Genomic DNA, 13,769 nt, shown 5'->3' with positions numbered 1-13,769 from the left:
TGGTGATTCAGTCCCTTCTCTCTGCAGTCATAGTCCAGTGCTCAAATTACTACACTACACTGGCACACTGATGTGTATTAGAAATTCTGATTTGCTGCAGATTTCTTTTGGCCCTTAGTCAAGAGCTGACTAGCCTCAGCCTTTCCCTAAAAACAAAGTTTGAAAGGAGAAAATCAATTCTATCCGATCTTGAGAAGTGAATGAGTGATTGGGGTACAGGGGGGAGCTTTTGCTCAAAGAGTGAAGGAAAGTCAAAAACAGTAGTATACATATATAGATTGGAATTATGAGACTATTTTTCCAGTTATGTAGGACCCATTGTTTATGAGTAATGTTCTCTGGCTGTCACCATCATGACTTTACATGAAAGCTGGCACAATGTATTGCTATATTGCTATGAGCTTCCTGTCTGATTATGGCAAAATAGGTTTTTCCTGAAGGTGCTTAGGATGGGGAGTGTTCTAAATCACAGTTGTGCCATATGTTTGGATTTTTTTTTTCTGAGAGAAGCAACCATTGTTTTCTTGTGGATTTCTTCATCCCAGCAGTCCTATTGGCAATCGTAGGTGAAGTGTGATATTTTCACAGCACTTGGAAGAGCTTACTTTAAGTGTCTTCATCTTCTTTCCTATTGCTGGATTTATGCATAAACTACTTAAACTACAGTTAAAGCCACAGATTATGAGCCTCTTCACAGAAAACTATTAAAATAATACACTTACCTAAGGCCACCCAGTGAGTTTGAGGCTAAGCTAAGCTTTCAACCAGGGATTTGAACCACCACACTGCAGCAGCTCTGTGTCTAGTACATGGCTTTGATTCAGTAATTACTATTTATAAATGTGAGGGAATTATATTTTCCATCATCAAAATGAAAAAAGTGAGGGTTTTCTTTTCTTTTTTCAACATCTGAATAAGATGTATTACAGGTTGAGTATCCCTTATCTGGCTGAAATCTGAAGTACTCAAAAATCCAAAATTGTCTACCTGGGTGGCTGAGATAGGGACACCTTTGCATCTGGATGGTTCAATGTACACAAACTTTGTCTCAAATCTTCACTGTGTATATGTAAATATATTTAGCCTATGTGTATGATATTGTAACTTGAAGGTATAGTTTTAATTTTGCTAGTTGTTTATGTCACAACTATTAGCATTACATTCAGTGGTATATGGGAATTATGATTTACGAGTAACATTAGTGCAAAAAAGCATTACTAAGGATTCTGTATAGTGTGAAATGGAAGGAAGTCAATGGAAGGGCGACACCACGAGTTACCACACCGGGTGACACCAACCCTAGGGACACCACTGAAATAATGTAAATACTGAATGTGTTGCATCTTCTTGGTACCAGACCTCTGGCTTCTTGTGCAGCTGGGGGATGCATAAATACTGGATAGCCACTGCCCATGCTAACCAAGGAAATTGTCATCCCAAAATTATTTTTCCAGGCTTTGATTTGAAGCCATCTAAAATGTTCTCTTAACTGGCAATGTGGGTGGCATCTCTCATCTCCCTCCTTCCTCTAAAACCATTTGCTTCTAGCTCAATACAGAATATTCATCTTGACAATATAACATACTGTTCTTTTCACCTGTAAAATGTTGGTGGGAGGAACTTCTCACTTCAGTTTTAACTGGCACAAAAACTTCTGTGCTAAATGCCATAGAGCATTACAGTAATACAGAGGAAGAGCCCACATGATGTAGTTGTTTGAGCACTAAATTAGGACAGTTGGAGACCATGGTTTGACTCCCCACACCACCATGGAAACCCACTGAGTGGCCTTGGGTAAGTCACATTCTCTCAGCCTCAAGGGAGGGCAAAGGCAAACCCTGTGATAGGGTGCCTTAGGGTCTCCATAAATCAGAAACAACATGAAGGTGCACAGCAACAAAGAGTAACTATCACAGTCTGGTTATCATGTGTACTCACCCTAGGGTTGCCAGGTTTTCAAAACAGCAATAAGGAACAGTCAAATTTATGACATAAGGAGCTGACAATTGGGAAGTGATGATCATAAAATGGATGAGTCTTTCTGATGCCACAGGACTATTGTTTTAAACTGCCAGCCTATATACTGAGTTCTTTCTTCTCTGCCTCAGTGTTATCGCTTAGAATGAAGTTGCCCATAAGGCTGCAAAGTAGGTTAGCAGGTATTAATGCATACATTTGCCCTCCTTTATGAATCTTGTTTAGTAATTAAGAAATTAGTGGCTGGCCAGCACACAGAAAAGCTAATTTGGAAACCTTGCAACCTTATTGCCAGCAGCATAAGAAGCACACCTATGGAAGATCTCTGATATCATGTACTTGTGTTAAGAAATATTGGTTAATTTATTGGTTGTGTAATTGAGGATGAAGTAAAGAGGGAGGAGAAAATGGAATGTTGAAGTGAATGCTGGTTGGTTGAATGTTTGATGAGATTTGCATAAGGCTGATGAATGCCAATTGGTTGGTGTTAAATTTAATTAGACAGTTGGGATTAAGATGGAGTATGGATGGCCTGTGTGAGAGGATGAAGAAGATACCTGATTAAGGAGTTTATCACACTGGGGCTAATTTCGGCATTAAAGAGAGATTGAAGTGCATTTAAAGCATCCTGCAAATAAAGCGAAAATGACATGTAATTGTGCAAATGATTATCACACACAATTGTGCAAATAAAGAAATATCTAAAATGCATTGTTGCTGAAATCCCAAAAGTAAAAAGACGCACATTAATGCTTATTTGTGACCACTTTAATGGTGGGTTTTGTGCGACATCGTGTGAAATCGTTTCACATAACTACGTGATTTTTCTGGGATACTTACAGGATAAACTCCCGATCTCCTCCGTGTGATAAATTCCTAAGAATCAGCTAGGTTTAAAAATAAATGAGTGGTTTTTAAGAGTCTTGAGGTAGCTAGAGAGGAGTGTGGAAGAGGGTGTGTGCTATTTTAAATGTAATAAATAAGTCTTCTATCTTATGTTTAACTTCTGTAAATAAAGCAATGTTTGCTTTTATATACTTTTGGCCTCTGAGAACCTCTCTCTCTCTCTCTCTCTCTCTCTCTATATATATATATATATATATATATGAAAGATTGGAATCAGACCTGGTGTCTGTGATGGCAACAGTGAATATAGAAGGGTGCTGTTTGTTGCGGGCTAGAAGTTGCTTAAATCCACATAGGAACCTTGAAGTCATTTAGACGGTCCCCACAGTTGGTGTCACACAAGGAGGAGAGGAGGAAGTACATATATTGTAACAGAGGTGGCAATTAGGGAAACTACTCTTGGTAATTGTTGTAACTAAGTGTCCTGTTGTGCCCTTGGGAAGTTAGCCAGACCCCCAGTCCAAAGTCTCAGCATCTTAAGCAGGGAGAGGGAGAGAGTTCAAGCTCACCAAGGCATCTGTGTTTGTTTGTTTGCTATATTTAAATCCCACTCTTCAGCCACAAAGGCTCTCAGAACAGCTTACAGATAGTTAAGTAGACATTTCCTTGCCCTCAGGCTTATAATCTAAAAAGTCCAAAATAGGAGGAAAAAAACAAACTGGTAGGTATACTATAAATCACTAAGTCCCACTATAAATAAATACAACAATGCTATAATATTTCTAAGTGAATATGTATGTCTAATTACTAGATTTGAATGGACATAAATTGATAATGCAATTATTATATGATACCAAAAATATAATTGAAAAGTCCTAAACAAAAAACACCTTGCAAGGATATACAATGCTGCAAAGACTAATTGTTTTTTTCTCCTAATTTGGACTAGTTACGGTGTAAGCCTCCTGTTTTGTTTGTTTGCAATCTAAAAAAGACGCAACACAAAAGGAGAAGGAATGGCAGTGCAAAAGGGAATAAGTCAAGCGGTTCTTCTCCCCCTCTGAGGCCTAGACCATGGCAGATGGACTAGAGGGAGGACTCTTCTTCTTACTTTAGGCTAGGCCTGATGGAGCTGGGCCTGCCTTTCACTCCCTCTGAGGTCGGATGATGTGAGATGGAATGGAGGTAGGGCCTTCTTGAGGCTAGGCTTGATGGAACTGGGCTGTAGAAAAGTAGTGGTTGTCTATTCCAGTTCAGGTCCTTCACAAGGCAGTATTGAGAATTGAGTATTCAGTCCAGGAAAGCAGTCCAGGCAGAATTCAAGACAACAGGCAATCAGTTAAGGAACAAAGCACCAACATAGCTTTCTCCCAAGGAAGATGGAGGATTGTCAGCCATACTGGGCCAAGGGAGGTGCTGGGATATTTATAGTCCATCTGGTTCTTGCAGGTGTTTGCTATTCACAGCATGTATCTTATTAAAAATTCTTAAACACTGGCATTTTTCTCTTTCCTGGCATCTCTCCATAGGGATAGGAACTGGTAAGTTTGGCTATCTGAAGGTTGTGCCTGCAGGAACTCTCCTCTGAGGGTTGTGGCTGCAGAGAAATTTTCTCTTGCAGCTGCTGGGAACCCAGTCCCTATGCCAGCTGCAGGCTCTTCTCCTGGTGCTGCTGGAGATTCTGCAATGCTGGCATGTCCCCTGGGGTCTCAGATTCTCCATCAGAGCTTTCAGACTCAGAGGGCAAGCCAGAATCTTGGAGGTAGGCCATAACACCAAGCACCATGGAAGTTTTCACATTTGGCCCACCAAATGGGAGTAGAAACCCCATATTTAGCCACAGTGGTAGGATTTCCTGAGAGGAACCTCCAGTGTTGGTGACAAGGGAAGGATTTCTAGTGACAAGCTCTCACATTTGGTGGGATAAAGTTTGAAAAATCCCACAAGGCCCACCTCAAGTCTTAAAAGAGAAAGGCTCCTGTGAGATCGCCAATCCTACAGGAACACCCAAAGCCTCAGAAATACCATGTTGGCAGGCCAGCAGCCATTGTGAAGGAAGGAATTTTACACACAGCTGGACAAGCACACTGCTAAGTGGGAAAAGTGGACACCAATTGCACTTGTAACAGATCCCCCCCTTTGATTATATGTAATCCTGTGTGAATTATTTATATAATTATATAATTATAAATTATATAATTTGAGAGCTTTATGATGGTCCTATACCCCCAAGTACAGGACTTTTGGTGTTCCTTTTAATATTCATAGAGGGTAAGAATGCCAGTCCATAAGTAAGGGACATCCCTTAGTAGGACTGTCAGAGTGAAAACTGCAGTGGACTACTGCATCCTTAATGGTTGCATAGCAAAGGAAATTTCAGCAGGTGTTGCTTATGACGTGGTTGCATGACAAGAAACACTTGCTGAAATTCTCTTTTCTGTGCAACCATTCGAGGTTTTTTCACTCTGGCAACTCCACTTACAATAAGGGACACCTGGCAACCCTAACACACATATGCAGGTATTCATATGCACACACGCTAGGTATTAGCTAATTTTTCCATGTTTGGTTTTAGCTGAAATAGTCCAGACTGGATATTTTAATGCTATATGTAATATCAAAACTTTATATAAAAAGGCAGGAAGTAATTCTGCAGGAGCCAGGTGGACATCACAATTCATATTTTGACTATTCAGTTGCGTATAAGAGTTTGTCTGCAAAATGTTCACTGCGTGTAACAGGGCAGTCTCTATTGTCATTTTCAGTAGCCTGGGAGCCACTTGCACTCATCACAAATTACTACACACTTACTTTTGTTCTCTACCTGCAAGTCTCCTGAATTTAGCATCATAGATGTGTTAGAGAGGATCCTGTGCCCTCTAGTGGCTAACTGTAAGCCTGGAAAATCAACTACTGGTTCTTTTTAAAAGAAGAAAAGGACAGTATTACAGAGCCAAGACCCAAGGTGGCTTCCTAAGAGGATCAGTTTTTAAAACCTATTTTTTTAAAAATGAAAACTTCCACACTGTATGCTATAAAATAATTTAAAATCTATACAAAAGTTAATAAATAAAACATATATCTCAATCATAACCTTCCTTGCTTGTCCATTGAAAGCAGGGGTAGGCAACCGTTTTGAGCCGGGGGCCGGGTTACTGTCCCTCAGACAACTGGGGGGCCGAAGCCCAAAAATAAATAATTAAAAATTTTTTAAAAATTTAAATAAATAAATAAACCGGGACAAATGTAGGACAACATTTTCAAATGGTGGACACTTTTTTTAAAAAAAAGTGGAGGACATACAAAAAAAATTGCTGATATTTTAAAAAATGTTAATATAAATGCATGTTTCTGAGGCGTCTATAGACAATTGTCCTCCTTGCCCCTGTGCGCGAGAGGCCAAAGGCCCCGGAGGCAATTGGCGGCAGGACCGGGCTGGGGCCGGTCCCAAGGCCTCGCCGGGCCGCATTCGGCCTGCGGGCCGCAGGTTGCCTACCCCTCATTAAAAGGCTGCTTAAACAAAAATGTTTTTGCATACCAGCAAAAGGAAAGCAAGGAGGAAGCCAACCTAGCCTCCCATGGAATGGAGTTCCAGAGGCAGAAACAAGCAACTGCTGGTTTTCAGATGAAAGCATGGGACAAAATGGTGGAAGTGGCATGCTGTGTGTTCATCTTCCCAATCTGGGGAAGAGTGGGGATAGTTCCATAATGTTGTAGCATGATTACATAATTGCGCAATTTAATAATTCCCATTTATTAAAAAAAAAACATGTGGATGGTGGAACAAGCAGGGTGGCATCAATACCATTTTCATATTTCAAGTGCAAGAAAGCAAACCCAGGAACTAACAATACTGAAGTGCAAATGCAGGGATGCTATGAAAGAATGCATTGCCATTCTGCTACCTCTCTGTGTACAAGAGACGCTGTTTTTAAATGGAATAAGATAAAACAACTAGTCTCATAAGCACCTAAGAGCCTGATCACACGTGGGGGGTTTGCAGCTCAGATCCGCAGTCACTCCTGTTCTAGCAACGCGAAACATGATGTTTTTTCACACCAGATCTGGAGTCACTCCTGTCTAGCAATGCGAATTCACGTTAAAATGTGATGTTTTACCACACTTAGTTGCCTTTCCGTTGCCCTTCCAAATCAAAGGGGAAGTGGAGACAGTTCGATTCCAGACAAGTCACATGATGCAGATTCAAGCAAAGAGTGGTGAGTGTACATTGTATTACCACACCAGAACATACTTTGAGGGTTCAAAGATTCAAATCGGCACCTTTGCGCATGCTCAATGGGGCTCTGGATGCTGTCCTCCTTCCCTTGCCCCCTTCTTAGTTGTCATCCTTCTTTGAGGTAAAGTAGCAGTCAGGGGATGATGGGATAGGTCGCAGGGGGTCACTGGGGCCAGGATCATGATGCAGGAGCAGTCAGGGGATGATGGGGTAGGTCACAGGGGGTCACCAGGGCCAGGAGCAGCAAGGGGATGATGAGATAGGTCGCAGGGGTCACCGGGGCCAGGATCAGGCTGAAGGAGCAGTCAGGGGATGATGGGATAGGTCACAGGGGGTCACCAGGGCCAGGAGCAGGCTGCAGGAGCAGCAAGGGAATGATGAGATAGGTCGTAGGGGTCACCGGGGCCAGGATCGGGCTGAAGGAGCAGTCAGGGGATGATGGGATGGGTGCAGGGGGGCAGAGAGGATGAGATGGCATGAAGGAGGAGGAGGGAGATGGAGGAGCAGGATGCAGGGGGCCAAGGGGGGCAACATTGGAGTGATCTTCCACACCAGACCAATTCAAAGTGAAATCAAAGGGAGCTTAGAAGCAGATTTTGGTGAATTCACTTGTTTCCGAATTCACAAAAATGAGGAGTCAGTTTGGAATCACTGCGGAAGCACCACAGAAGGAGCGCCCATAGAAGGGAATCTCATCTGATAACACATTCATGTTACAGTGGACCCTTGTTATACGCTGGGGTTTGGTTCCAAGATCCCCCGTGTATAACAAAATCCGTGTATGCTCAAGTCCCATTAAATATAATGACATAGCAAAATGGTGTCCCTTATAAAAATGGAAAATCAAGGTAAATTTATATTTTTTGGAATATTTTCAAACCGTGTATGCTTAAATCCGTGTATAAAAAATCCGTGTATAAGAAGGGCCGACTGTATAACGTGAATTCGCATTGTTGGACCCACAGTCACCCCAGATCTGAGCTGCAAAAAGCTCCAAAAAGCTCTGTGTGATAAACACCTGAGTGTGCATGGTGACTAGTGAGTGATAGATCTACAATATCATCCAGAGATTTTTGGGAAAGGTGCTCTGTATATATTTGTTGTGATTGTGCTCCTTCAAATCATTTCCGACTTATAGCAACCCTAAGGCAACCCTATCATGAAGTTTTCTTGGCAAGTTTCATCAGAGGGGGTTTACCATTTCCATCCTGTGAGCCTGAGAGAGTGTGTCTTTCCCAAGGTCACCCAGTGGGTTTCCATGGCCAAGCTGAGATTTGAACCCTGGTCTTCAGAGTCCTAGGACCTTATCACACCAGTGAAATCCCATTCAGAAACAGGATTTAAACTAGATAAAAAAATTTAAAAACCTGCAAATGTGGGAAGTTTATCACACGATGTTCCTGCAAATGTGAAATAACATGAAAATAAACTGAAAGTAAAATGGTGAAAACTGCAGCTTTTTACTTTTGGAACTTTCAATGTAAAAAGCTGCCATTTTTCTCCATTTTACCTTTGGTTTATTTTTGCGTTATTTCACACTTGCAGGAATGTCATGTGATTATGGTTTTTTAAATTAAATCTAGTTTAAATCTCGTTTCTGAATGGGATTTCGTAGTGTGATAAGGTCCTAAGTCCAATGCTCAAACCACTATGCCAAGCTGGCTCTCTGCTTTGTGTGTGTATATGTGTGCATGTACACACATACACAGAGCACTTTATTTTGCTAAATCCCCTGCCCCCTCCACCACAAAAAATCTACAACAAAGAGTGCATTTACACTGTAGAGCAGTGATTCCCAAACTTTGGGAATTTCCCTGAAAACTCAGCTAACTTGGCCAACACTCAAGAATTCTGGGAGCTGAAGTCCAAAATGTCTGGAGGACCAAAGTTTGGTAATCACTGCTGTAAAAGTAGTGCAATTAGACATCACTTTAACTGGCATAGCTCCATCCTACAGAAGCCTGGGATCTATAGTTACGTGCAGTACCAGCATTCATTGGCAGACCTTATAAAACTACAAATCCCAGAATTCACATAGGATGGAGCTACACTGCTTAAAGTGGTGTCAAACTGCATTATTTCTACAGTGTAGTTGCACCCTAAGTAGTCTAATAATGTGCTCATTTATAGCCATCTTCCAGTGCAGTTTACTTGCTAACAAGGGTATGTCACTTTCAACATGGCTGATGCCACTGCAATTTGTTTATTACAGTTGGGAAGAGTTTCAGATTGGTAGCACTATGGTCAAAATATCCATTTGGAGTTGTTCCACAGTTCAGCAGGATGGTAGTTCAGTGCATAGGTTTGCCTTGTCTCTCCCTCCCCTCTGCAACAATTTGATTTACTTGGGCCCGTCATGCGGCGGAAGTGACGCCGTGAGTGCGCGACTAGTGACTCGCGGCGCCACTTCCGGGGCACAAAAAGCACAATTTTGGCGCTTCTTTTTTGCGGCGCTGGGGAGCCTCACGGTTTGGCTGCTGGGGCTCCTTGGTGGCGCTAATGGCAGCAGCGGTGGCAGACCGCCACTTTCAGGCGGTCTGTAACACACCACAGAATACTTAACACACATATTTTGTAGAATTCAGTTCCGCATCATTCCAATGTGTATATCCTATTTGTCTTTTTAAATTGTTACATGTTTTAATTAACGTGTTTTAGTTGATGTTGTGCATTGTTGTGCAGCTAAAAAAACTGACAGCATTTAAAACAACATTAAAGACACATTTCTTCTGGAAGGCCTACCCACTCAATTTTAAATCAAGACTTTTAAATGGTATATTTTAAAGAAAGTATTATATCAGTGCATTGTAATGGTTTTATAGTATTGTATTTTAACTGCTGGTTTTATGTGATTTTTTAAATTGCATTTTGCATTTTGACGTGTTGCCTTGGGGAGAGGCAAGGAAAGAAATAAAATTTATTGTTATTTGTTTGCTTGCTTGTTGTTGTTCCTCACCTCAATCCACTGGAAGAGGCAGGTAACAAACTATTATTATTGTTATTGTTATTATTATCATCATCATTATTATTATTGCAGGGGTGATGTACCTTTGATCTTTCAGATGGCCAACAATGCCCAGAGCTCTTACCCAGCTTGGGCCATGATACAGGGATGTGGGAGTTGTAGTCCAAAATGTATAGAAACCAGAAAGCCCTGTACCACTGTCCTATAGGCATGAACAAACAACTGGGAATTTATACATATATTATATATGTCCCACTGAATTCAACTGGTGTTTGACTTCTCTCTAGGTAATATAGTCATAGGACTGTGCTAGCATGTGAATTTAGAACTTCATAATACCATTTATGATAATTGCCTGTTGTTTTCGTGTTATTGTCAATTTGTGTTTAATTTCATATGCCATTTTATATCTCCATAGAGAGAAAATCAGAGTTAAAATAATGAATCAACTCCAGTGTATGCAGTACAAGTTCCCCTGAAGTCAACTGCAAAATTAGATTCATTTTAATAAGCTTGCATTTCACTGTTAGCTTGATAATAGCTGAATGATGAAGACTAAGAAGAAGTGTGTGCTTCTGTTAATCAGTCTGTACTGTAAACTTTTATTAAGCTGTTACTGAATTAAATTCATTATGGTATCTGCCTTTCTTATAAGCTCTGCCATGCTGTTAAAATGTAAGATAAGTGCTTGGCTGGAAGCTTAATAGAGCTAAAGGAAATAGTCGATAATAAGCATGAAGTGTGAAATTATGAGATAGAATGTCACTGACATAAGTCTTCCTTCCAAATGTACTTGGTGTCTGAAAGCACTGTGTAGTTTAAGATTAGGAATCCCATTTATTTCCATCAAACCATGCACAATTAAAGCATAATTGAGCCAGGTGTGGCTGACTCTTCACTTTGTACTTGTGTAAATACAAACGAAATTTAAGGGGTGGGGTGGAGATATGGAAGGCTAGCCTGTCACAACAGGCACTGCTCACACTGCATTCCATGAAGGAACAACCAAGAAAGATTTTGCAGCCCCAACTTCACAAACAGACAGTTTGTGCATGTGATCTAATAAAGGAGTGGGACACACACAGCCTTTTAATTCCCCCAGGACTCTCCCTCTGGGAAAAAAAATATAAATGGGGGGGGGGGGGACGAGGAGGAGAATCCTTGCTCCTGGACATAGTTCTCATATTATAGCTCAGTGCCACTGTTGTGCTTGAAGAGACTGTGCTGCAGTTGATTCATCCGAAGAAACAGTTTTTAAATTTTACCTTGCTGTTAAAATCCCTGGGGATGTCCCAGGCCCTTTCACTTTTGCAGGCTTCGGTGTCTCACCTTAGCTGACAGTGAAATTTTTTAACAAATAAACAGAGGTAGAATTGCCACATCTAACTGATGTGTGCTGACTCTTCCAAAAGGACCCTGTGACCTCCCTTTTCAGAATTTTGCAACTGAAAGATCTGCAGTGTAAATTAGGAAATCTGGTTCAGTGGAAGAAAGGAACAGCCATTACTATCACAAACACACTTTTTCTGCCATAAAACACTGGGAAGGTTATGTCAGCCCTCTGTATCCATGGATTCTTTAATTGATTGATTCAACCACTCACAGCTTAGAAATAACAAAAGGAAATATAAATTCCAAAAAGCAAATCTTGATTTTGCCATTTTATATAAGGGGCACATTTTTTTTCTATGCCATTGTATTTAATGGGACTTGAGCATCCCCGGATTTTGGTATCCATGGTGGATCCTGAGAGAAAACCGCAGCAGCTCTCAAGGGCCCACTGCACTGTAGAACAATTTTTACAGAGACATGATGGTGATTTCAGCCCCAGGTGGTGAGATAACACTGGTGAGGAAGAGAGGGGGCAGGCACACTTCAAGCCTGTTCAAGGTCATTCCTGTGAAAAGAATCTGGCTGAAGAACAAAAAGGGGTGTCATGGGAAGCAAGAGGAGGAAATTAGTTTATTACTCTTAACTAATGAGAGCTGAGCCCACCATCAGTTTGTTAATTCTTGCTGTTTAATGAATGAGTGTCTCTGGTATGGAACTATAGTGCTGAAAAATGGTTTGCAAAGTTTTAACTACTGAAGCCAGAATTTTTGAACTTGGTTAGCTGCTGGATTTGACAATTACCTTCCTGGATCACAAGTCAGTATGCACAGTGTACTTTAGCCCATTGCTTCTATCCAATACAGAGAACCAGTAAGGTTTCTTTTCCAGTTTGCCAGGGATAAGCACCATCTTTGTCCCCACTGACCACAACTGTCTCTTTCTTTGCTGTAAACAGATTGGCAACCAATGGCTCACAGACTAGCACCAGTCAATGGACTACCACTTTCAGTAGCACCACACTAGCATTTGTCAGAAGTGAGTGATGGCAATGGACATTGTACAAGGATACACTCAGTAACTCCTTCTGCAATATCCCCAAAAGTGCATATGTTAATATAACTCCCAGTTTCAACAGTGTAGTTCACCTACAGGATTCTGGCTTTAGAAAGTAACCACAAGCAATCGTAAAGTGCTGTCAAACCTCTTCTGAGTTGAGTAGTTTAGAAGGCTGGCCATCTGATAACGAATCACACATCTATGTTCAGATAACCAGATGATTTCTGTGTATGAATGAACTGGCTTAAATATAATTTCCTCAGCTCAAACACAATAATTATTGGTGGAATCAGTTTATTTATGCCGCTGCCAGTCTTCAAGGATTAAATAATTAATTGCACCCTATGTAAAATAGGCCAAAATGGATTTCAATCAGGGTGGGGAAACTGCACCTCCAGGTCCCTGCCAAGAACCCCAACTGTGAACCCTCACAAAGCCCCTTAAATTTGGCAGACATCACCTCCTAAATGGTAACAATCAATTCCTGGATGCTTTTAGCTGTACATAATAATTCCTCCTACAGGTAGAAAGATTAGTTCAAAATGGCAAAAAACAAACAAACAAAAACAGAATGCAAAGGCCACTTCAAGTTTCATTCATATCTGAGCAGTGCCCTGTTTTTAGGCAGGTGTAGTCTGTGGGGGGCAAGGGGCAAGATATTGTCTCCTGTGCCCTCCACAACTGCCCACCCCTAATTTAGATAAATAATCTTGCAGCTCTGATTAAATACCAAAAATACAAATGAAACAATATTACCATTCTGTATTTATTTGGGTAAGCCAATTCTAGCATTATGTGGTTTAAAAAACGGATTGGTTCTTTTGGTGCTTTCTTAATTTAAGCCACTTCTTTACATAAAGGGTAAATATTAAAACAAAATAATGCAACAACTTGAAATACCATTACCTGTAACAAATAGTATGTGCTTTTTACTCCTGAACCATTGCTTATGAGGGGTCATTATGTGTCATTTTTAGCTGTTTTTAAATTTTTGTTTATTAAAGTAAATTAAGAAGCAAGTAAAAGGAATGCACTAATAATGAATTACTACCCTCCTACCTTTTAAATACCAGTAACAAAGAATGGATAAACCTATTCTTACTACTACGACTACTACTACTACTACTATAGCGAGAAGAAGCAACAAATTGCTAAAAATAACCCAGGAATGTGGATTTGTCTGTCTGTCTGTCTAAAATAAGATTGCTTTTGTACTTCCAGAATATATACTGTACATCAGGATGTTTGATTCCTTTTTAAACAGGCATTTCAAGCAAAGAAACAGCTACTGTCAAAACAGGAGAAAAATTGCTGTTGATTGATTCAGCACCATGTAAGTAGCTATGCCTGAAATGG

The 13,769-nt window shown here is 40.7% G+C and overlaps 1 long non-coding RNA gene across 2 annotated transcripts in view; it reads left to right on the top strand.

The window, feature by feature from the left end:
* LOC121922471 overlaps positions 1 to 10,907 on the top strand; it is a 28,747-nt gene extending 17,840 nt beyond the window's left edge. For both annotated transcript variants that reach the window (XR_006102169.1, XR_006102168.1), the window contains one exon: positions 10,444 to 10,907. This is a non-coding gene — a long non-coding RNA (uncharacterized LOC121922471). The remainder of the gene's footprint in view (positions 1 to 10,443) is intronic.
* Positions 10,908 to 13,769: the final 2,862 nt, after the last annotated feature.

This window comes from Sceloporus undulatus, chromosome 1 (assembly GCF_019175285.1).
Source record: "Sceloporus undulatus isolate JIND9_A2432 ecotype Alabama chromosome 1, SceUnd_v1.1, whole genome shotgun sequence".
Classification (NCBI taxonomy): domain Eukaryota; kingdom Metazoa; phylum Chordata; class Lepidosauria; order Squamata; family Phrynosomatidae; genus Sceloporus; species Sceloporus undulatus.
Note: the sequence above shows the minus strand (reverse complement) of the source record. Positions and strands in the feature narration are given on the sequence as shown.